At 44.6% G+C, this 24,186-nt stretch overlaps 1 protein-coding gene across 1 annotated transcript in view; it reads right to left on the bottom strand.

The window, feature by feature from the left end:
- The window catches only part of LOC308160235 (kinesin heavy chain-like), a gene marked incomplete at both ends in the record, with an annotated part of 49,010 nt that overhangs the window by 17,853 nt on the left and 6,971 nt on the right, over positions 1 to 24,186 (bottom strand). The window lies entirely within an intron of this gene.

Raw genomic sequence — 24,186 nt, 5'->3', positions numbered from 1 at the left:
AGTTAGGGTGAAGATAGTGGATGCACGCATTTAACATCTCTCTCTATGACCTGGGGTCACAAGGGTGGGGAATTCCTGGGCATATGTGAATGTGAATGGTCATGTTAATGAGCTGTATGTTAATGAGCTGTGTGTGTATGTTAATGAGCTTCATGCTAATGAGATTCATGCTAATGAGCTGTATGTTAATGAGCTGTATGTTAATGAGCTGTATGTTAATTAGCTGTGTATGTTAATGAGATTCATGCTAATGAGCTGTATATTAATGAGATGTATGTTAATTAGCTGTGTGTATGTTAATGAGCTGTATGTTAATGAGCTTCATGCTAATGAGATTCATGCTAATGAGCTGTATGTTAATGAGCTGTGTAAAAGTGGGCGGAGCTTGTGTAAAAGTGGGAGGAGCTTAAGTCAAAGTGGGAGGAGCTTAAGTCAAAGTGGGCGGGGCTTAAATCAAAGTGGGAGGAGCTTAAATCAAAGTGGGAGGAGCTTAAGTCAAAGTGGGCGGAGCTTAAGTCAAAGTGGGCGGAGCTTAAATCAAAGTGGGAGGAGCTTAAATCAAAGTGGGAGGAGCTTAAATCAAAGTGGGAGGAGCTTAAGTCAAAGTGGGCGGAGCTTAAATCAAAGTGGGAGGAGCTTAAGTCAAAGTGGGAGGAGCTTAAGTCAAAGTGGGCGGAGCTTAAGTCAAAGTGGGCGGAGCTTAAATCAAAGTGGGAGGAGCTTAAATCAAAGTGGGAGGAGCTTAAGTCAAAGTGGGCGGAGCTTAAATCAAAGTGGGAGGAGCTTAGGTCAAAGTGGGCGGAGCTTAAATCAAAGTGGGAGGAGCTTAAATCAAAGTGGGAGGAGCTTGAGTCAAAGTGGGCGGAGCTTAAATCAAAGTGGGAGGAGCTTAGGTCAAAGTGGGCGGAGCTTAAATCAAAGTGGGAGGAGCTTAAGTCAAAGTGGGGGGAGCTTAAGTCAAAGTGGGCGGAGCTTAAGTCAAAGTGGGCGGAGCTTAAATCAAAGTGGGAGGAGCTTAAGTCAAAGTGGGAGGAGCTTAAGTCAAAGTGGGAGGAGCTTAAGTCAAAGTGGGATGAGCTTAAGTCAAAGTGGGAGGAGTTTAAGTCAAAGTGGGAGGAGCTTAAGTCAAAGTGGGTGGAGCTTAAGTCAAAGTGGGAGGAGCTTAAGTCAAAGTGGGCGGAGCTTAAATCAAAGTGGGAGGAGCTTAAGTCAAAGTGGGCGGGGCTTAAGTCAAAGTGGGAGGAGCTTAAGTCAAAGTGGGTGGAGCTTAAGTCAAAGTGGGAGGAGCTTAAGTCAAAGTGGGCGGAGCTTACGTCGAAGTGGGCGGAGCTTAAGCCAAAGTGGGCGGAGCTTAAATCAAAGTGGGAGGAGCTTAAGTCAAAGTGGGAGGAGCTTAAGTCAAAGTGGGAGGAGCTTAAGTCAAAGTGGGCGGAGCTTAAATCAAAGTGGGAGGAGCTTAAGTCAAAGTGGGCGGAGCCTAATGCAAAGTGGGAGGAGCTTAAATCAAACTGGGAGGAGCTTAAGTCAAAGTGGGCGGAGCTTAAGTCAAAGTGGGCGGAGCTTAAGTCAAAGTGGGCGGAGTTTGTGTCTAAGTCTTTTAAATAGTGACACAAACAACTCCCACACCCTGGTAACTTTCCCCTCATAATGTGCTACATTCCTCCTACATACAATTGCATACCTTACGTGACTCAACAAAAAATTAACCAAATCTACGTTCACTTCTTTCTTTTTTCCCACCACCCCAAACAATAACAATTCCTTCCATTCAATCTCATTCATGACGGTAACCCCACAGTGTACACTTAACAACCCCTTTACTTTCACAAATAAGACAGACAAACTTGGACATTCAACAAAAAAGTGGTCAAAATGTTCATCCCTCCCTTTACATACATCACATACCCTACCTACATTCCTATCCATTTGGTGCAATACGACATTTGTGTAAACCCTATTGTGCCTAATCTTAAAATCATTGTGCTCACATTCTACGCTATTATATTTCACACCCAGATTTGCCCATACCTTTCCCACATCAAAACCTTCAAAAACCCTTTCCCACACCTTCTCTGACGCTGGCCTCACCAACCCATCACCCAGTAAATCCATGTATATCCCTTTGGTTTTCACATCCTCAAACTTCACCTCTTCCTAACATTAAAGTTGTCCATTCCCTACTTCTACTGTCCCTGATTCTATTATACACTCCTGCAATCCCACCTGTTCTTATATCCCTATTCACTGCCCTTATTCCCTGATTCACTATCTCCTGCTCTGGTTTGAAATTGTTCTCTGACACTAAATGTTTTACCTGTCTAAACCCTGCCTGTTCAAAGTGCTTACTAACTATCATCTTGCTATTGTACTTTATCTTGGGGTTAAAAAAGATGGGCTGATTTAAAACCTCATCTTTCCCTACACACTTGTACCTTACCTGCTCTAAATATTTCCCCCATGCCTCAAACACCTCTCTATAAAACAGTGACATTCCCTCATACCAGGGGAAGTCATGTTAAAGTGAAGTTAAAACACAACGAGATTGCTAAGCTAACACCGCTAATGCGGAAGTGGCCTGTGGCCTGTGTGTGTGTGTGATGATGAGATGATGATGATGATGATGGGGGGTGATAGGAAGGTCGTAGAGACACCATTCAAATGGTTTTAGATTCCCTGTCCTCTGGTCTATCCGGGGGTGTTGGAATTGTTCTCCTAACCCGCGGGGAACCATACGTTATTAACCCCGGGAGGGGTCACACTACGGGACGTATAACGCTGGCTATGAATGTGGTAGAAACACGCGGTTTTCATATTTCTGTTCCTTAGGTCTACACGGTCATTTGAAGCCCAACCCCAGCCCTCTACGACCCCGGGACGTGATGTTATTGAGCTTCCTGCAGATTAGCCACATGCTAAAGGCATCATGCTAACCCTACCCCGTTTTGGACTCAGCGTGATCTCACGATCATAAAAGTCAATGGGAGTGGCAAAAAAAATCGTGTTCGACTTAAAAAAAAAAAAAAAAAAAAAAAAAAAAAAAGTTAGGGTGAAGATAGTGGATGCACGCATTTAACATCTCTCTCTATGACCTGGGGTCACAAGGGTGGGGAATTCCTGGGCATATGTGAATGTGAATGGTCATGTTAATGAGCTGTATGTTAATGAGCTGTGTGTGTATGTTAATGAGCTTCATGCTAATGAGATTCATGCTAATGAGCTGTATGTTAATGAGCTGTATGTTAATGAGCTGTATGTTAATTAGCTGTGTATGTTAATGAGATTCATGCTAATGAGCTGTATATTAATGAGATGTATGTTAATTAGCTGTGTGTATGTTAATGAGCTGTATGTTAATGAGCTTCATGCTAATGAGATTCATGCTAATGAGCTGTATGTTAATGAGCTGTGTAAAAGTGGGCGGAGCTTGTGTAAAAGTGGGAGGAGCTTAAGTCAAAGTGGGAGGAGCTTAAGTCAAAGTGGGCGGGGCTTAAATCAAAGTGGGAGGAGCTTAAATCAAAGTGGGAGGAGCTTAAGTCAAAGTGGGCGGAGCTTAAGTCAAAGTGGGCGGAGCTTAAATCAAAGTGGGAGGAGCTTAAATCAAAGTGGGAGGAGCTTAAATCAAAGTGGGAGGAGCTTAAGTCAAAGTGGGCGGAGCTTAAATCAAAGTGGGAGGAGCTTAAGTCAAAGTGGGAGGAGCTTAAGTCAAAGTGGGCGGAGCTTAAGTCAAAGTGGGCGGAGCTTAAATCAAAGTGGGAGGAGCTTAAATCAAAGTGGGAGGAGCTTAAGTCAAAGTGGGCGGAGCTTAAATCAAAGTGGGAGGAGCTTAGGTCAAAGTGGGCGGAGCTTAAATCAAAGTGGGAGGAGCTTAAATCAAAGTGGGAGGAGCTTGAGTCAAAGTGGGCGGAGCTTAAATCAAAGTGGGAGGAGCTTAGGTCAAAGTGGGCGGAGCTTAAATCAAAGTGGGAGGAGCTTAAGTCAAAGTGGGGGGAGCTTAAGTCAAAGTGGGCGGAGCTTAAGTCAAAGTGGGCGGAGCTTAAATCAAAGTGGGAGGAGCTTAAGTCAAAGTGGGAGGAGCTTAAGTCAAAGTGGGAGGAGCTTAAGTCAAAGTGGGATGAGCTTAAGTCAAAGTGGGAGGAGTTTAAGTCAAAGTGGGAGGAGCTTAAGTCAAAGTGGGTGGAGCTTAAGTCAAAGTGGGAGGAGCTTAAGTCAAAGTGGGCGGAGCTTAAATCAAAGTGGGAGGAGCTTAAGTCAAAGTGGGCGGGGCTTAAGTCAAAGTGGGAGGAGCTTAAGTCAAAGTGGGTGGAGCTTAAGTCAAAGTGGGAGGAGCTTAAGTCAAAGTGGGCGGAGCTTACGTCGAAGTGGGCGGAGCTTAAGCCAAAGTGGGCGGAGCTTAAATCAAAGTGGGAGGAGCTTAAGTCAAAGTGGGAGGAGCTTAAGTCAAAGTGGGAGGAGCTTAAGTCAAAGTGGGCGGAGCTTAAATCAAAGTGGGAGGAGCTTAAGTCAAAGTGGGCGGAGCCTAATGCAAAGTGGGAGGAGCTTAAATCAAACTGGGAGGAGCTTAAGTCAAAGTGGGCGGAGCTTAAGTCAAAGTGGGCGGAGCTTAAGTCAAAGTGGGCGGAGTTTGTGTCTAAGTCTTTTAAATAGTGACACAAACAACTCCCACACCCTGGTAACTTTCCCCTCATAATGTGCTACATTCCTCCTACATACAATTGCATACCTTACGTGACTCAACAAAAAATTAACCAAATCTACGTTCACTTCTTTCTTTTTTCCCACCACCCCAAACAATAACAATTCCTTCCATTCAATCTCATTCATGACGGTAACCCCACAGTGTACACTTAACAACCCCTTTACTTTCACAAATAAGACAGACAAACTTGGACATTCAACAAAAAAGTGGTCAAAATGTTCATCCCTCCCTTTACATACATCACATACCCTACCTACATTCCTATCCATTTGGTGCAATACGACATTTGTGTAAACCCTATTGTGCCTAATCTTAAAATCATTGTGCTCACATTCTACGCTATTATATTTCACACCCAGATTTGCCCATACCTTTCCCACATCAATACCTTCAAAAACCCTTTCCCACACCTTCTCTGACGCTGGCCTCACCAACCCATCAGCCAGTAAATCCATGTATATCCCTTTCGTTTTCACATCCTCACACTTCACCTCTTCCTAACATTAACGTTGTCCATTCCCTACTTATACTGTCCCTGATTCTATTATACACTCCTGCAATCCCACCTGTTCTTATATCCCTGTTCACTGCCCTTATTCCCTGATTCACTATCTCCTGCTCTGTTTTGAAATTGTTCTCTGACACTAAATGTTTTACCTGTCTAAACCCTGCCTGTTCAAAGTGCTTACTAACTATCATCTTGCTATTGTACTTTATCTTGGGGTTAAAAAAGATGGGCTGATTTAAAACCTCATCTTTCCCTACACACTTGTACCTTACCTGCTCTAAATATTTCCCCCATGCCTCAAACACCTCTCTATAAAACAGTGACATTCCCTCATACCAGGGGAAGTCATGTTAAAGTGAAGTTAAAACACAACGAGATTGCTAAGCTAACACCGCTAATGCGGAAGTGGCCTGTGGCCTGTGTGTGTGTGATGATGAGATGATGATGATGATGATGATGGGGGGTGATAGGAAGGTCGTAGAGACACCATTCAAATGGTTTTAGATTCCCTGTCCTCTGGTCTATCCGGGGGTGTTGGAATTGTTCTCCTAACCCGCGGGGAACCATACGTTATTAACCCCGGGAGGGGTCACACTACGGGACGTATAACGCTGGCTATGAATGTGGTAGAAACACGTGGTTTTCATATTTAAGTTCCTTAGGTCTACACGGTCATTTGAAGCCTAACCCCAGCCCTCTACGACCCCGGGACGTGATGTTATTGAGCTTTCTGCACTGTTAGCCACATGCTAACCCCGGATTACACTACGGGACGTATAACTCTGGCTATGAATGGGGTAGAAACACGTGGTTTTCATATTTCTGTTCCTTAGGTCTACACGGTCATTTGAAGCCTAACCCCAGCCCTCTACGACCTTGTGCAGCTCACTCTCTCTATGCCCTGGGACTTGAAGAAGAAGGAGAAGAAGAATAAAAAGTCCCAGGCACCCAAAAATCTCCACGATGAAGCGTCACAGGGGTCCGGTCACGTGGCCCGAGTTTCGAGGCGCTAGCTCAAACGGTCGCTCCGTTAACTCGTTTCCTGCAAATAGCCACATGCTAACCATGTCAATGCTAACGATATACCTTTTCTGAATCAGCGTGATGTCACGATCATAAAAGTCAATGGGGGAAAAAAAAAAAGTCAAACGTGAAAAAAAAATGAAGTATTCCTAATCAAACTATAAAAAGTGCAGATTTTCCCGTGCACAGTGGGTGCACGTGTGAAAACAGAGCTTAGGGTGAAGATAGTAGGGGGAAAAAAAAAAAACTCCTGGGCATACTCAGGTATATGTGCCTCCAAAGTGGGCGGAGCTTAAATCAAAGTGGGAGGAGCTTAAGTCAAAGTGGGCGGAGCTTAAATCAAAGTGGGAGGAGCTTAAGTCAAAGTGGGCGGAGCTTAAATCAAAGTGGGAGGAGCTTAAATCAAAGTGGGAGGAGCTTAAATCAAAGTGGGCGGAGCTTAAATCAAAGTGGGAGGAGCTTAAATCAAAGTGGGAGGAGCTTAAGTCAAAGTGGGAGGAGCTTAAGTCAAAGTGGGCGGAGCTTAAATCAAAGTGGGCGGAGCTTAAATCAAAGTGGGAGGAGCTTAAATCAAAGTGGGCGGAGCTTAAATCAAAGTGGGCGGAGCTTAAATCGAAGTGGGAGGAGCTTAAATCAAAGTGGGAGGAGCTTAAGTCAAAGTGGGAGGAGCTTAAATCAAAGTGGGCGGAGCTTAAATCAAAGTGGGCGGAGCTTAAATCAAAGTGGGAGGAGCTTAAATCAAAGTGGGAGGAGCTTAAGTCAAAGTGGGAGGAGCTTAAGTCAAAGTGGGCGGAGCTTAAATCAAAGTGGGAGGAGTTTAAGTCAAAGTGGGCGGAGCTTAAATCAAAGTGGGAGGAGCTTAAGTCAAAGTGGGAGGAGCTTAAGTCAAAGTGGGCGGAGCTTAAGTCAAAGTGGGAGGAGCTTAAGTCAAAGTGGGAGGAGCTTAAAGCAAAGTGGGAGGAGCTTAAAGCAAAGTGGGAGGAGCTTAAATCAAAGTGGGAGGAGCTTAAATCAAAGTGGGAGGAGCTTAAGTCAAAGTGGGAGGAGCTTAAATCAAAGTGGGAGGAGCTTAAGTCAAAGTGGGCGGAGCTTAAGTCAAAGTGGGCGGAGCTTAATTCAAAGTGGGAGGAGCTTAAGTCAAAGTGGGAGGAGCTTAAGTCAAAGTGGGCGGAGCTTAAATCAAAGCGGGAGGAGCTTAAATCAAAGTGGGAGGAGCTTGAGTCAAAGTGGGAGGAGCTTAAGTCAAAGTGGGCGGAGCTTAAGTCAAAGTGGGCGGAGCTTGTGTCTAAGTCTTTTAAATAGTGACACAAACAACTCCCACACCCTGGTAACTTTCCCCTCATAATGTGCTACATTCCTCCTACATACAATTGCATACCTTACGTGACTCAACAAAAAATTAACCAAATCTACGTTCACTTCTTTCTTTTTTCCCACCACCCCAAACAATAACAATTCCTTCCATTCAATCTCATTCATGACGGTAACCCCACAGTGTACACTTAACAACCCCTTTACTTTCACAAATAAGACAGACAAACTTGGACATTCAACAAAAAAGTGGTCAAAATGTTCATCCCTCCCTTTACATACATCACATACCCTACCTACATTCCTATCCATTTGGTGCAATACGACATTTGTGTAAACCCTATTGTGCCTAATCTTAAAATCATTGTGCTCACATTCTACGCTATTATATTTCACACCCAGATTTGCCCATACCTTTCCCACATCAAAACCTTCAAAAACCCTTTCCCACACCTTCTCTGACGCTGGCCTCACCAACCCATCACCCAGTAAATCCATGTATGTCCCTTTCGTTTTCACATCCTCACACTTGACCTCTTCCTAACATTAAAGTGTTCCATTCCCTACTTCTACTGTCCCTGATTCTATTATACACTCCTGCAATCCCACCTGTTCTTATATCCCTATTCACTGCCCTTATTCCCTGATTCACTATCTCCTGCTCTGTTTTGAAATTGTTCTCTGACACTAAATGTTTTACCTGTCTAAACCCTGCCTGTTCAAAGTGCTTACTAACTATCATCTTGCTATTATACTTTATCTTGGGGTTAAAAAAGATGGGCTGATTTAAAACCTCATCTTTCCCTACACACTTGTACCTTACCTGCTCTAAATATTTCCCCCATGCCTCAAACACCTCTCTATAAAACAGTGACATTCCCTCATACCAGGGGAAGTCATGTTAAAGTGAAGTTAAAACACAACGAGATTGCTAAGCTAACACCGCTAATGCGGAAGTGGCCTGTGGCCTGTGTGTGTGTGATGATGAGATGATGATGATGATGATGGGGGGTGATAGGAAGGTCGTAGAGACACCATTCAAATGGTTTTAGATTCCCTGTCCTCTGGTCTATCCGGGGGTGTTGGAATTGTTCTCCTAACCCGCGGGGAACCATACGTTATTAACCCCGGGAGGGGTCACACTACGGGACGTATAACGCTGGCTATGAATGTGGTAGAAACACGTGGTTTTCATATTTAAGTTCCTTAGGTCTACACGGTCATTTGAAGCCTAACCCCAGCCCTCTACGACCCCGGGACGTGATGTTATTGAGCTTTCTGCACTGTTAGCCACATGCTAACCCCGGATTACACTACGGGACGTATAACTCTGGCTATGAATGGGGTAGAAACACGTGGTTTTCATATTTCTGTTCCTTAGGTCTACACGGTCATTTGAAGCCTAACCCCAGCCCTCTACGACCTTGTGCAGCTCACTCTCTCTATGCCCTGGGACTTGAAGAAGAAGGAGAAGAAGAATAAAAAGTCCCAGGCACCCAAAAATCTCCACGATGAAGCGTCACAGGGGTCCGGTCACGTGGCCCGAGTTTCGAGGCGCTAGCTCAAACGGTCGCTCCGTTAACTCGTTTCCTGCAAATAGCCACATGCTAACCATGTCAATGCTAACGATATACCTTTTCTGAATCAGCGTGATGTCACGATCATAAAAGTCAATGGGGGAAAAAAAAAAAGTCAAACGTGAAAAAAAAATGAAGTATTCCTAATCAAACTATAAAAAGTGCAGATTTTCCCGTGCACAGTGGGTGCACGTGTGAAAACAGAGCTTAGGGTGAAGATAGTAGGGGGAAAAAAAAAAAACTCCTGGGCATACTCAGGTATATGTGCCTCCAAAGTGGGCGGAGCTTAAATCAAAGTGGGAGGAGCTTAAGTCAAAGTGGGCGGAGCTTAAATCAAAGTGGGAGGAGCTTAAGTCAAAGTGGGCGGAGCTTAAATCAAAGTGGGAGGAGCTTAAATCAAAGTGGGAGGAGCTTAAATCAAAGTGGGCGGAGCTTAAATCAAAGTGGGAGGAGCTTAAATCAAAGTGGGAGGAGCTTAAGTCAAAGTGGGAGGAGCTTAAGTCAAAGTGGGCGGAGCTTAAATCAAAGTGGGCGGAGCTTAAATCAAAGTGGGAGGAGCTTAAATCAAAGTGGGCGGAGCTTAAATCAAAGTGGGCGGAGCTTAAATCGAAGTGGGAGGAGCTTAAATCAAAGTGGGAGGAGCTTAAGTCAAAGTGGGAGGAGCTTAAATCAAAGTGGGCGGAGCTTAAATCAAAGTGGGCGGAGCTTAAATCAAAGTGGGAGGAGCTTAAATCAAAGTGGGAGGAGCTTAAGTCAAAGTGGGAGGAGCTTAAGTCAAAGTGGGCGGAGCTTAAATCAAAGTGGGAGGAGTTTAAGTCAAAGTGGGCGGAGCTTAAATCAAAGTGGGAGGAGCTTAAGTCAAAGTGGGAGGAGCTTAAGTCAAAGTGGGCGGAGCTTAAGTCAAAGTGGGAGGAGCTTAAGTCAAAGTGGGAGGAGCTTAAAGCAAAGTGGGAGGAGCTTAAAGCAAAGTGGGAGGAGCTTAAATCAAAGTGGGAGGAGCTTAAATCAAAGTGGGAGGAGCTTAAGTCAAAGTGGGAGGAGCTTAAATCAAAGTGGGAGGAGCTTAAGTCAAAGTGGGCGGAGCTTAAGTCAAAGTGGGCGGAGCTTAATTCAAAGTGGGAGGAGCTTAAGTCAAAGTGGGAGGAGCTTAAGTCAAAGTGGGCGGAGCTTAAATCAAAGCGGGAGGAGCTTAAATCAAAGTGGGAGGAGCTTGAGTCAAAGTGGGAGGAGCTTAAGTCAAAGTGGGCGGAGCTTAAGTCAAAGTGGGCGGAGCTTGTGTCTAAGTCTTTTAAATAGTGACACAAACAACTCCCACACCCTGGTAACTTTCCCCTCATAATGTGCTACATTCCTCCTACATACAATTGCATACCTTACGTGACTCAACAAAAAATTAACCAAATCTACGTTCACTTCTTTCTTTTTTCCCACCACCCCAAACAATAACAATTCCTTCCATTCAATCTCATTCATGACGGTAACCCCACAGTGTACACTTAACAACCCCTTTACTTTCACAAATAAGACAGACAAACTTGGACATTCAACAAAAAAGTGGTCAAAATGTTCATCCCTCCCTTTACATACATCACATACCCTACCTACATTCCTATCCATTTGGTGCAATACGACATTTGTGTAAACCCTATTGTGCCTAATCTTAAAATCATTGTGCTCACATTCTACGCTATTATATTTCACACCCAGATTTGCCCATACCTTTCCCACATCAATACCTTCAAAAACCCTTTCCGACACCTTCTCTGACGCTGGCCTCACCACCCCATCACCCAGTAAATCCATGTATATCCCTTTCGTTTTCACATCCTCACACTTCACCTCTTCCTAACATTAAAGTTGTCCATTCCCTACTTCTACTGTCCCTGATTCTATTATACACTCCTGCAATCCCACCTGTTCTTATATCCCTGTTCACTGCCCTTATTCCCTGATTCACTATCTCCTGCTCTGTTTTGAAATTGTTCTCTGACACTAAATGTTTTACCTGTCTAAACCCTGCCTGTTCAAAGTGCTTACTAACTATCATCTTGCTATTGTACTTTATCTTGGGGTTAAAAAAGATGGGCTGATTTAAAACCTCATCTTTCCCTACACACTTGTACCTTACCTGCTCTAAATATTTCCCCCATGCCTCAAACACCTCTCTATAAAACAGTGACATTCCCTCATACCAGGGGAAGTCATGTTAAAGTGAAGTTAAAACACAACGAGATTGCTAAGCTAACACCGCTAATGCGGAAGTGGCCTGTGGCCTGTGTGTGTGTGATGATGAGATGATGATGATGATGATGATGGGGGGTGATAGGAAGGTCGTAGAGACACCATTCAAATGGTTTTAGATTCCCTGTCCTCTGGTCTATCCGGGGGTGTTGGAATTGTTCTCCTAACCCGCGGGGAACCATACGTTATTAACCCCGGGAGGGGTCACACTACGGGACGTATAACGCTGGCTATGAATGTGGTAGAAACACGTGGTTTTCATATTTAAGTTCCTTAGGTCTACACGGTCATTTGAAGCCTAACCCCAGCCCTCTACGACCCCGGGACGTGATGTTATTGAGCTTTCTGCACTGTTAGCCACATGCTAACCCCGGATTACACTACGGGACGTATAACTCTGGCTATGAATGGGGTAGAAACACGTGGTTTTCATATTTCTGTTCCTTAGGTCTACACGGTCATTTGAAGCCTAACCCCAGCCCTCTACGACCTTGTGCAGCTCACTCTCTCTATGCCCTGGGACTTGAAGAAGAAGGAGAAGAAGAATAAAAAGTCCCAGGCACCCAAAAATCTCCACGATGAAGCGTCACAGGGGTCCGGTCACGTGGCCCGAGTTTCGAGGCGCTAGCTCAAACGGTCGCTCCGTTAACTCGTTTCCTGCAAATAGCCACATGCTAACCATGTCAATGCTAACGATATACCTTTTCTGAATCAGCGTGATGTCACGATCATAAAAGTCAATGGGGGAAAAAAAAAAAGTCAAACGTGAAAAAAAAATGAAGTATTCCTAATCAAACTATAAAAAGTGCAGATTTTCCCGTGCACAGTGGGTGCACGTGTGAAAACAGAGCTTAGGGTGAAGATAGTAGGGGGAAAAAAAAAAAACTCCTGGGCATACTCAGGTATATGTGCCTCCAAAGTGGGCGGAGCTTAAATCAAAGTGGGAGGAGCTTAAGTCAAAGTGGGCGGAGCTTAAATCAAAGTGGGAGGAGCTTAAGTCAAAGTGGGCGGAGCTTAAATCAAAGTGGGAGGAGCTTAAATCAAAGTGGGAGGAGCTTAAATCAAAGTGGGCGGAGCTTAAATCGAAGTGGGAGGAGCTTAAATCAAAGTGGGAGGAGCTTAAGTCAAAGTGGGAGGAGCTTAAGTCAAAGTGGGCGGAGCTTAAATCAAAGTGGGCGGAGCTTAAATCAAAGTGGGAGGAGCTTAAATCAAAGTGGGCGGAGCTTAAATCAAAGTGGGCGGAGCTTAAATCGAAGTGGGAGGAGCTTAAATCAAAGTGGGAGGAGCTTAAGTCAAAGTGGGAGGAGCTTAAATCAAAGTGGGCGGAGCTTAAATCAAAGTGGGCGGAGCTTAAATCAAAGTGGGAGGAGCTTAAATCAAAGTGGGAGGAGCTTAAGTCAAAGTGGGAGGAGCTTAAGTCAAAGTGGGCGGAGCTTAAATCAAAGTGGGAGGAGTTTAAGTCAAAGTGGGCGGAGCTTAAATCAAAGTGGGAGGAGCTTAAGTCAAAGTGGGAGGAGCTTAAGTCAAAGTGGGCGGAGCTTAAGTCAAAGTGGGAGGAGCTTAAGTCAAAGTGGGAGGAGCTTAAAGCAAAGTGGGAGGAGCTTAAAGCAAAGTGGGAGGAGCTTAAATCAAAGTGGGAGGAGCTTAAATCAAAGTGGGAGGAGCTTAAGTCAAAGTGGGAGGAGCTTAAATCAAAGTGGGAGGAGCTTAAGTCAAAGTGGGCGGAGCTTAAGTCAAAGTGGGCGGAGCTTAATTCAAAGTGGGAGGAGCTTAAGTCAAAGTGGGAGGAGCTTAAGTCAAAGTGGGCGGAGCTTAAATCAAAGCGGGAGGAGCTTAAATCAAAGTGGGAGGAGCTTGAGTCAAAGTGGGAGGAGCTTAAGTCAAAGTGGGCGGAGCTTAAGTCAAAGTGGGCGGAGCTTGTGTCTAAGTCTTTTAAATAGTGACACAAACAACTCCCACACCCTGGTAACTTTCCCCTCATAATGTGCTACATTCCTCCTACATACAATTGCATACCTTACGTGACTCAACAAAAAATTAACCAAATCTACGTTCACTTCTTTCTTTTTTCCCACCACCCCAAACAATAACAATTCCTTCCATTCAATCTCATTCATGACGGTAACCCCACAGTGTACACTTAACAACCCCTTTACTTTCACAAATAAGACAGACAAACTTGGACATTCAACAAAAAAGTGGTCAAAATGTTCATCCCTCCCTTTACATACATCACATACCCTACCTACATTCCTATCCATTTGGTGCAATACGACATTTGTGTAAACCCTATTGTGCCTAATCTTGAAATCATTGTGCTCACATTCTACGCTATTATATTTCACACCCAGATTTGCCCATACCTTTCCCACATCAAAACCTTCAAAAACCCTTTCCGACACCTTCTCTGACGCTGGCCTCACCAACCCATCACCCAGTAAGTCCATGTATATCCCTTTCGTTTTCACATCCTCACACTTCACCTCTTCCTAACATTAAAGTGTTCCATTCCCTACTTCTACTGTCCCTGATTCTATTATACACTCCTGCAATCCCACCTGTTCTTATATCCCTATTCACTGCCCTTATTCCCTGATTCACTATCTCCTGCTCTGTTTTGAAATTGTTCTCTGACACTAAATGTTTCACCTGTCTAAACCCTGCCTGTTCAAAGTGCTTACTAACTATCATCTTGCTATTATACTTTATCTTGGGGTTTAAAAAGATGGGCTGATTTAAAACCTCATCTTTCCCTACACACTTGTACCATACCTGCTCTAAATATTTCCCCCATGCCTCAAACACCTCTCTATAAAACAGTGACATTCCCTCATACCAGGGGAAGTCATGTTAAAGTGAAGTTAAAACACAACGAGATTGCTAAGCTAACACCGCTAATGCGGAAGTGGCCTGTGGCCTGTGTGTGTGTGATGAGATGATGATGATGATGATGATGATGGGGGGTGATAGGAAGGTCGTAGAGACACCATTCAAATGGTTTTAGATTCCCTGTCCTCTGGTCTATCCGGGGGTGTTGGAATTGTTCTCCTAACCCGCGGGGAACCATACGTTATTAACCCCGGGAGGGGTCACACTACGGGACGTATAACGCTGGCTATGAATGTGGTAGAAACACGTGGTTTTCATATTTAAGTTCCTTAGGTCTACACGGTCATTTGAAGCCTAACCCCAGCCCTCTACGACCCCGGGACGTGATGTTATTGAGCTTTCTGCACTGTTAGCCACATGCTAACCCCGGATTACACTACGGGACGTATAACTCTGGCTATGAATGGGGTAGAAACACGTGGTTTTCATATTTCTGTTCCTTAGGTCTACACGGTCATTTGAAGCCTAACCCCAGCCCTCTACGACCTTGTGCAGCTCACTCTCTCTATGCCCTGGGACTTGAAGAAGAAGGAGAAGAAGAATAAAAAGTCCCAGGCACCCAAAAATCTCCACGATGAAGCGTCACAGGGGTCCGGTCACGTGGCCCGAGTTTCGAGGCGCTAGCTCAAACGGTCGCTCCGTTAACTCGTTTCCTGCAAATAGCCACATGCTAACCATGTCAATGCTAACGATATACCTTTTCTGAATCAGCGTGATGTCACGATCATAAAAGTCAATGGGGGAAAAAAAAAAAGTCAAACGTGAAAAAAAAATGAAGTATTCCTAATCAAACTATAAAAAGTGCAGATTTTCCCGTGCACAGTGGGTGCACGTGTGAAAACAGAGCTTAGGGTGAAGATAGTAGGGGAAAAAAAAAAAAACTCCTGGGCATACTCAGGTATATGTGCCTCCAAAGTGGGCGGAGCTTAAATCAAAGTGGGAGGAGCTTAAGTCAAAGTGGGCGGAGCTTAAATCAAAGTGGGAGGAGCTTAAGTCAAAGTGGGCGGAGCTTAAATCAAAGTGGGAGGAGCTTAAGTCAAAGTGGGCGGAGCTTAAATCAAAGTGGGAGGAGCTTAAATCGAAGTGGGAGGAGCTTAAGTCAAAGTGGGAGGAGCTTAAATCAAAGTGGGCGGAGCTTAAATCAAAGTGGGCGGAGCTTAAATCAAAGTGGGAGGAGCTTAAATCAAAGTGGGAGGAGCTTAAGTCAAAGTGGGAGGAGCTTAAGTCAAAGTGGGCGGAGCTTAAATCAAAGTGGGAGGAGTTTAAGTCAAAGTGGGCGGAGCTTAAATCAAAGTGGGAGGAGCTTAAGTCAAAGTGGGAGGAGCTTAAGTCAAAGTGGGCGGAGCTTAAGTCAAAGTGGGAGGAGCTTAAGTCAAAGTGGGAGGAGCTTAAAGCAAAGTGGGAGGAGCTTAAAGCAAAGTGGGAGGAGCTTAAATCAAAGTGGGAGGAGCTTAAATCAAAGTGGGAGGAGCTTAAGTCAAAGTGGGAGGAGCTTAAATCAAAGTGGGAGGAGCTTAAGTCAAAGTGGGCGGAGCTTAAGTCAAAGTGGGAGGAGCTTAAGTCAAAGTGGGAGGAGCTTAAGTCAAAGTGGGAGGAGCTTAGGTTAAAGTGGGCGGAGCTTAAGGCAAAGTGGGAGGAGCTTAAGTCAAAGTGGGAGGAGCTTAAATCAAAGTGGGAGGAGCTTAGGTTAAAGTGGGCGGAGCTTAAGTCAAAGTGGGAGGAGCTTAAGTCAAAGTGGGAGGAGCTTAAGTCAAAGTGGGAGGAGCTTAAGTCAAAGTGGGAGGAGCTTAAGTCTAAGTGGGAGGAGCTTAAGTCAAAGTGGGAGGAGCTTAAGTCAAAGTGGGAGGAGCTTAAATCAAAGTGGGAGGAGCTTAAGGCAAAGTGGGAGGAGCTTAAGTCAAAGTGGGAGGAGCTTAAGTCAAAGTGGGAGGAGCTTAAGTCAAAGTGGGCGGAGCTTAAGTCAAAGTGGGCGGAGCTTGTGTCTAAGTCTTTTAAATAGTGACACAAACAACTCCCACACCCTGGTAACTTTCCCCTCATAATGTGCTACATTCCTCCTACATACAATTGCATACCTTACGTGACTCAACAAAAAATTAACCAAATCTACGTTCACTTCTTTCTTTTTTCCCACCACCCCAAACAATAACAATTCCTTCCATTCAATCTCATTCATGACGGTAACCCCACAGTGTACACTTAACAACCCCTTTACTTTCACAAATAAGACAGACAAACTTGGACATTCAACAAAAAAGTGGTCAAAATGTTCATCCCTCCCTTTACATACATCACATACCCTACCTACATTCCTATCCATTTGGTGCAATACGACATTTGTGTAAACCCTATTGTGCCTAATCTTAAAATCATTGTGCTCACATTCTACGCTATTATATTTCACACCCAGATTTGCCCATACCTTTCCCACATCAAAACCTTCAAAAACCCTTTCCCACACCTTCTCTGACGCTGGCCTCACCAACCCATCAGCCAGTAAATCCATGTATATCCCTTTGTTTTCACACCCTCACACTTCACCTCTTCCTAACATTAAAGTTGTCCATTCCCTACTTATACTGTCCCTGATTCTATTATACACTCCTGCAATCCCACCTGTTCTTATATCCCTATTCACTGCCCTTATTCCCTGATTCACTATCTCCTGCTCTGTTTTGAAATTGTTCTCTGACACTAAATGTTTTACCTGTCTAAACCCTGCCTGTTCAAAGTGCTTACTAACTATCATCTTGCTATTGTACTTTATCTTGGGGTTAAAAAAGATGGGCTGATTTAAAACCTCATCTTTCCCTACACACTTGTACCTTACCTGCTCTAAATATTTCCCCCATGCCTCAAACACCTCTCTATAAAACAGTGACATTCCCTCATACCAGGGGAAGTCATGTTAAAGTGAAGTTAAAACACAACGAGATTGCTAAGCTAACACCGCTAATGCGGAAGTGGCCTGTGGCCTGTGTGTGTGTGATGATGAGATGATGATGATGATGATGGGGGGTGATAGGAAGGTCGTAGAGACACCATTCAAATGGTTTTAGATTCCCTGTCCTCTGGTCTATCCGGGGGTGTTGGAATTGTTCTCCTAACCCGCGGGGAACCATACGTTATTAACCCCGGGAGGGGTCACACTACGGGACGTATAACGCTGGCTATGAATGTGGTAGAAACACGTGGTTTTCATATTTAAGTTCCTTAGGTCTACACGGTCATTTGAAGCCTAACCCCAGCCCTCTACGACCCCGGGACGTGATGTTATTGAGCTTTCTGCACTGTTAGCCACATGCTAACCCCGGATTACACTACGGGACGTATAACTCTGGCTATGAATGGGGTAGAAACACGTGGTTTTCATATTTCTGTTCCTTAGGTCTACACGGTCATTTGAAGCCTAACCCCAGCCCTCTACGACCTTGTGCAGCTCACTCTCTCTATGCCCTGGGACTTGAAGAAGAAGGAGAAGAAGAATAAAAAGTCCCAGGCACCCAAAAATCTCCACGATGAAGCGTCACAGGGGTCCGGTCACGTGGCCCGAGTTTCGAGGCGCTAGCTCAAACGGTCGCTCCGTTAACTCGTTTCCTGCAAATAGCCACATGCTAACCATGTCAATGCTAACGATATACCTTTTCTGAATCAGCGTGATGTCACGATCATAAAAGTCAATGGGGGAAAAAAAAAAAGTCAAACGTGAAAAAAAAATGAAGTATTCCTAATCAAACTATAAAAAGTGCAGATTTTCCCGTGCACAGTGGGTGCACGTGTGAAAACAGAGCTTAGGGTGAAGATAGTAGGGGAAAAAAAAAAAAACTCCTGGGCATACTCAGGTATATGTGCCTCCAAAGTGGGCGGAGCTTAAATCAAAGTGGGAGGAGCTTAAGTCAAAGTGGGCGGAGCTTAAATCAAAGTGGGAGGAGCTTAAGTCAAAGTGGGCGGAGCTTAAATCAAAGTGGGAGGAGCTTAAGTCAAAGTGGGCGGAGCTTAAATCAAAGTGGGAGGAGCTTAAATCGAAGTGGGAGGAGCTTAAGTCAAAGTGGGAGGAGCTTAAATCAAAGTGGGCGGAGCTTAAATCAAAGTGGGCGGAGCTTAAATCAAAGTGGGAGGAGCTTAAATCAAAGTGGGAGGAGCTTAAGTCAAAGTGGGAGGAGCTTAAGTCAAAGTGGGCGGAGCTTAAATCAAAGTGGGAGGAGTTTAAGTCAAAGTGGGCGGAGCTTAAATCAAAGTGGGAGGAGCTTAAGTCAAAGTGGGAGGAGCTTAAGTCAAAGTGGGCGGAGCTTAAGTCAAAGTGGGAGGAGCTTAAGTCAAAGTGGGAGGAGCTTAAAGCAAAGTGGGAGGAGCTTAAAGCAAAGTGGGAGGAGCTTAAATCAAAGTGGGAGGAGCTTAAATCAAAGTGGGAGGAGCTTAAGTCAAAGTGGGAGGAGCTTAAATCAAAGTGGGAGGAGCTTAAGTCAAAGTGGGCGGAGCTTAAGTCAAAGTGGGAGGAGCTTAAGTCAAAGTGGGAGGAGCTTAAGTCAAAGTGGGAGGAGCTTAGGTTAAAGTGGGCGGAGCTTAAGGCAAAGTGGGAGGAGCTTAAGTCAAAGTGGGAGGAGCTTAAATCAAAGTGGGAGGAGCTTAGGTTAAAGTGGGCGGAGCTTAAGTCAAAGTGGGAGGAGCTTAAGTCAAAGTGGGAGGAGCTTAAGTCAAAGTGGGAGGAGCTTAAGTCAAAGTGGGAGGAGCTTAAGTCTAAGTGGGAGGAGCTTAAGTCAAAGTGGGAGGAGCTTAAGTCAAAGTGGGAGGAGCTTAAATCAAAGTGGGAGGAGCTTAAGGCAAAGTGGGAGGAGCTTAAGTCAAAGTGGGAGGAGCTTAAGTCAAAGTGGGAGGAGCTTAAGTCAAAGTGGGCGGAGCTTAAGTCAAAGTGGGCGGAGCTTGTGTCTAAGTCTTTTAAATAGTGACACAAACAACTCCCACACCCTGGTAACTTTCCCCTCATAATGTGCTACATTCCTCCTACATACAATTGCATACCTTACGTGACTCAACAAAAAATTAACCAAATCTACGTTCACTTCTTTCTTTTTTCCCACCACCCCAAACAATAACAATTCCTTCCATTCAATCTCATTCATGACGGTAACCCCACAGTGTACACTTAACAACCCCTTTACTTTCACAAATAAGACAGACAAACTTGGACATTCAACAAAAAAGTGGTCAAAATGTTCATCCCTCCCTTTACATACATCACATACCCTACCTACATTCCTATCCATTTGGTGCAATACGACATTTGTGTAAACCCTATTGTGCCTAATCTTAAAATCATTGTGCTCACATTCTACGCTATTATATTTCACACCCAGATTTGCCCATACCTTTCCCACATCAAAACCTTCAAAAACCCTTTCCCACACCTTCTCTGACGCTGGCCTCACCAACCCATCAGCCAGTAAATCCATGTATATCCCTTTGTTTTCACACCCTCACACTTCACCTCTTCCTAACATTAAAGTTGTCCATTCCCTACTTATACTGTCCCTGATTCTATTATACACTCCTGCAATCCCACCTGTTCTTATATCCCTATTCACTGCCCTTATTCCCTGATTCACTATCTCCTGCTCTGTTTTGAAATTGTTCTCTGACACTAAATGTTTTACCTGTCTAAACCCTGCCTGTTCAAAGTGCTTACTAACTATCATCTTGCTATTGTACTTTATCTTGGGGTTAAAAAAGATGGGCTGATTTAAAACCTCATCTTTCCCTACACACTTGTACCTTACCTGCTCTAAATATTTCCCCCATGCCTCAAACACCTCTCTATAAAACAGTGACATTCCCTCATACCAGGGGAAGTCATGTTAAAGTGAAGTTAAAACACAACGAGATTGCTAAGCTAACACCGCTAATGCGGAAGTGGCCTGTGGCCTGTGTGTGTGTGATGATGAGATGATGATGATGATGATGGGGGGTGATAGGAAGGTCGTAGAGACACCATTCAAATGGTTTTAGATTCCCTGTCCTCTGGTCTATCCGGGGGTGTTGGAATTGTTCTCCTAACCCGCGGGGAACCATACGTTATTAACCCCGGGAGGGGTCACACTACGGGACGTATAACGCTGGCTATGAATGTGGTAGAAACACGTGGTTTTCATATTTAAGTTCCTTAGGTCTACACGGTCATTTGAAGCCTAACCCCAGCCCTCTACGACCCCGGGACGTGATGTTATTGAGCTTTCTGCACTGTTAGCCACATGCTAACCCCGGATTACACTACGGGACGTATAACTCTGGCTATGAATGGGGTAGAAACACGTGGTTTTCATATTTCTGTTCCTTAGGTCTACACGGTCATTTGAAGCCTAACCCCAGCCCTCTACGACCTTGTGCAGCTCACTCTCTCTATGCCCTGGGACTTGAAGAAGAAGGAGAAGAAGAATAAAAAGTCCCAGGCACCCAAAAATCTCCACGATGAAGCGTCACAGGGGTCCGGTCACGTGGCCCGAGTTTCGAGGCGCTAGCTCAAACGGTCGCTCCGTTAACTCGTTTCCTGCAAATAGCCACATGCTAACCATGTCAATGCTAACGATATACCTTTTCTGAATCAGCGTGATGTCACGATCATAAAAGTCAATGGGGGAAAAAAAAAAAGTCAAACGTGAAAAAAAAATGAAGTATTCCTAATCAAACTATAAAAAGTGCAGATTTTCCCGTGCACAGTGGGTGCACGTGTGAAAACAGAGCTTAGGGTGAAGATAGTAGGGGAAAAAAAAAAAAACTCCTGGGCATACTCAGGTATATGTGCCTCCAAAGTGGGCGGAGCTTAAATCAAAGTGGGAGGAGCTTAAGTCAAAGTGGGCGGAGCTTAAATCAAAGTGGGAGGAGCTTAAGTCAAAGTGGGCGGAGCTTAAATCAAAGTGGGAGGAGCTTAAATCAAAGTGGGAGGAGCTTAAATCAAAGTGGGCGGAGCTTAAATCGAAGTGGGAGGAGCTTAAATCAAAGTGGGAGGAGCTTAAGTCAAAGTGGGAGGAGCTTAAGTCAAAGTGGGCGGAGCTTAAATCAAAGTGGGCGGAGCTTAAATCAAAGTGGGAGGAGCTTAAATCAAAGTGGGCGGAGCTTAAATCAAAGTGGGCGGAGCTTAAATCGAAGTGGGAGGAGCTTAAGTCAAAGTGGGAGGAGCTTAAATCAAAGTGGGCGGAGCTTAAATCAAAGTGGGCGGAGCTTAAATCAAAGTGGGAGGAGCTTAAATCAAAGTGGGAGGAGCTTAAGTCAAAGTGGGCTGAGCTTACGTCAAAGTGGGCGGAGCTTAAATCAAAGTGGGAGGAGCTTAAATCAAAGTGGGAGGAGCTTAAATCAAAGTGGGAGGAGTTTAAGTCAAAGTGGGCGGAGCTTAAGTCAAAGTGGGAGGAGCTTAAGTCAAAGTGGGCGGAGCTTAAGTCAAAGTGGGAGGAGCTTAAGTCAAAGTGGGAGGAGCTTAAAGCAAAGTGGGAGGAGCTTAAATCAAAGTGGGAGGAGCTTAAATCAAAGTGGGAGGAGTTTAAGTCAAAGTGGGCGGAGCTTAAGTCAAAGTGGGAGGAGCTTAAGTCAAAGTGGGCGGAGCTTAAGTCAAAGTGGGAGGAGCTTAAGTCAAAGTGGGAGGAGCTTAAAGCAAAGTGGGAGGAGCTTAAAGCAAAGTGGGAGGAGCTTAAATCAAAGTGGGAGGAGCTTAAATCAAAGTGGGAGGAGCTTAAGTCAAAGTGGGAGGAGCTTAAATCAAAGTGGGAGGAGCTTAAGTCAAAGTGGGCGGAGCTTAAGTCAAAGTGGGCGGAGCTTAATTCAAAGTGGGAGGAGCTTAAGTCAAAGTGGGAGGAGCTTAAGTCAAAGTGGGCGGAGCTTAAATCAAAGCGGGAGGAGCTTAAATCAAAGTGGGAGGAGCTTAAGTCAAAGTGGGCGGAGCTTAAGTCAAAGTGGGATGAGCTTAAGTCAAAGTGGGAGGAGCTTAAGTCAAAGTGGGCGGAGCTTGTGTCTAAGTCTTTTAAATAGTGACACAAACAACTCCCACACCCTGGTAACTTTCCCCTCATAATGTGCTACATTCCTCCTACATACAATTGCATACCTTACGTGACTCAACAAAAAATTAACCAAATCTACGTTCACTTCTTTCTTTTTTCCCACCACCCCAAACAATAACAATTCCTTCCATTCAATCTCATTCATGACGGTAACCCCACAGTGTACACTTAACAACCCCTTTACTTTCACAAATAAGACAGACAAACTTGGACATTCAACAAAAAAGTGGTCAAAATGTTCATCCCTCCCTTTACATACATCACATACCCTACCTACATTCCTATCCATTTGGTGCAATACGACATTTGTGTAAACCCTATTGTGCCTAATCTTAAAATCATTGTGCTCACATTCTACGCTATTATATTTCACACCCAGATTTGCCCATACCTTTCCCACATCAAAACCTTCAAAAACCCTTTCCCACACCTTCTCTGACGCTGGCCTCACCAACCCATCACCCAGTAAATCCATGTATGTCCCTTTGGTTTTCACATCCTCACACTTCACCTCTTCCTAACATTAAAGTGTTCCATTCCCTACTTCTACTGTCCCTGATTCTATTATACACTCCTGCAATCCCACCTGTCCTTATATCCCTATTCACTGCCCTTATTCCCTGATTCACTATCTCCTGCTCTGGTTTGAAATTGTTCTCTGACACTAAATGTTTTACCTGTCTAAACCCTGCCTGTTCAAAGTGCTTACTAACTATCATCTTGCTATTGTACTTTATCTTGGGGTTAAAAAAGATGGGCTGATTTAAAACCTCATCTTTCCCTACACACTTGTACCTTACCTGCTCTAAATATTTCCCCCATGCCTCAAACACCTCTCTATAAAACAGTGACATTCCCTCATACCAGGGGAAGTCATGTTAAAGTGAAGTTAAAACACAACGAGATTGCTAAGCTAACACCGCTAATGCGGAAGTGGCCTGTGGCCTGTGTGTGTGTGATGATGAGATGATGATGATGATGATGATGGGGGGTGATAGGAAGGTCGTAGAGACACCATTCAAATGGTTTTAGATTCCCTGTCCTCTGGTCTATCCGGGGGTGTTGGAATTGTTCTCCTAACCCGCGGGGAACCATACGTTATTAACCCCGGGAGGGGTCACACTACGGGACGTATAACGCTGGCTATGAATGTGGTAGAAACACGTGGTTTTCATATTTAAGTTCCTTAGGTCTACACGGTCATTTGAAGCCTAACCCCAGCCCTCTACGACCCCGGGACGTGATGTTATTGAGCTTTCTGCACTGTTAGCCACATGCTAACCCCGGATTACACTACGGGACGTATAACTCTGGCTATGAATGGGGTAGAAACACGTGGTTTTCATATTTCTGTTCCTTAGGTCTACACGGTCATTTGAAGCCTAACCCCAGCCCTCTACGACCTTGTGCAGCTCACTCTCTCTATGCCCTGGGACTTGAAGAAGAAGGAGAAGAAGAATAAAAAGTCCCAGGCACCCAAAAATCTCCACGATGAAGCGTCACAGGGGTCCGGTCACGTGGCCCGAGTTTCGAGGCGCTAGCTCAAACGGTCGCTCCGTTAACTCGTTTCCTGCAAATAGCCACATGCTAACCATGTCAATGCTAACGATATACCTTTTCTGAATCAGCGTGATGTCACGATCATAAAAGTCAATGGGGGAAAAAAAAAAAGTCAAACGTGAAAAAAAAATGAAGTATTCCTAATCAAACTATAAAAAGTGCAGATTTTCCCGTGCACAGTGGGTGCACGTGTGAAAACAGAGCTTAGGGTGAAGATAGTAGGGGAAAAAAAAAAAAACTCCTGGGCATACTCAGGTATATGTGCCTCCAAAGTGGGCGGAGCTTAAATCAAAGTGGGAGGAGCTTAAGTCAAAGTGGGCGGAGCTTAAATCAAAG

This window comes from Nansenia antarctica (assembly GCF_963989245.1).
Source record: "Nansenia antarctica genome assembly, chromosome: 6".
NCBI classification, from domain to species: domain Eukaryota; kingdom Metazoa; phylum Chordata; class Actinopteri; order Argentiniformes; family Microstomatidae; genus Nansenia; species Nansenia antarctica.
The sequence above is the reverse complement of the archived record's forward strand: the minus strand, read 5'-3'. Positions and strand labels throughout refer to the sequence as shown.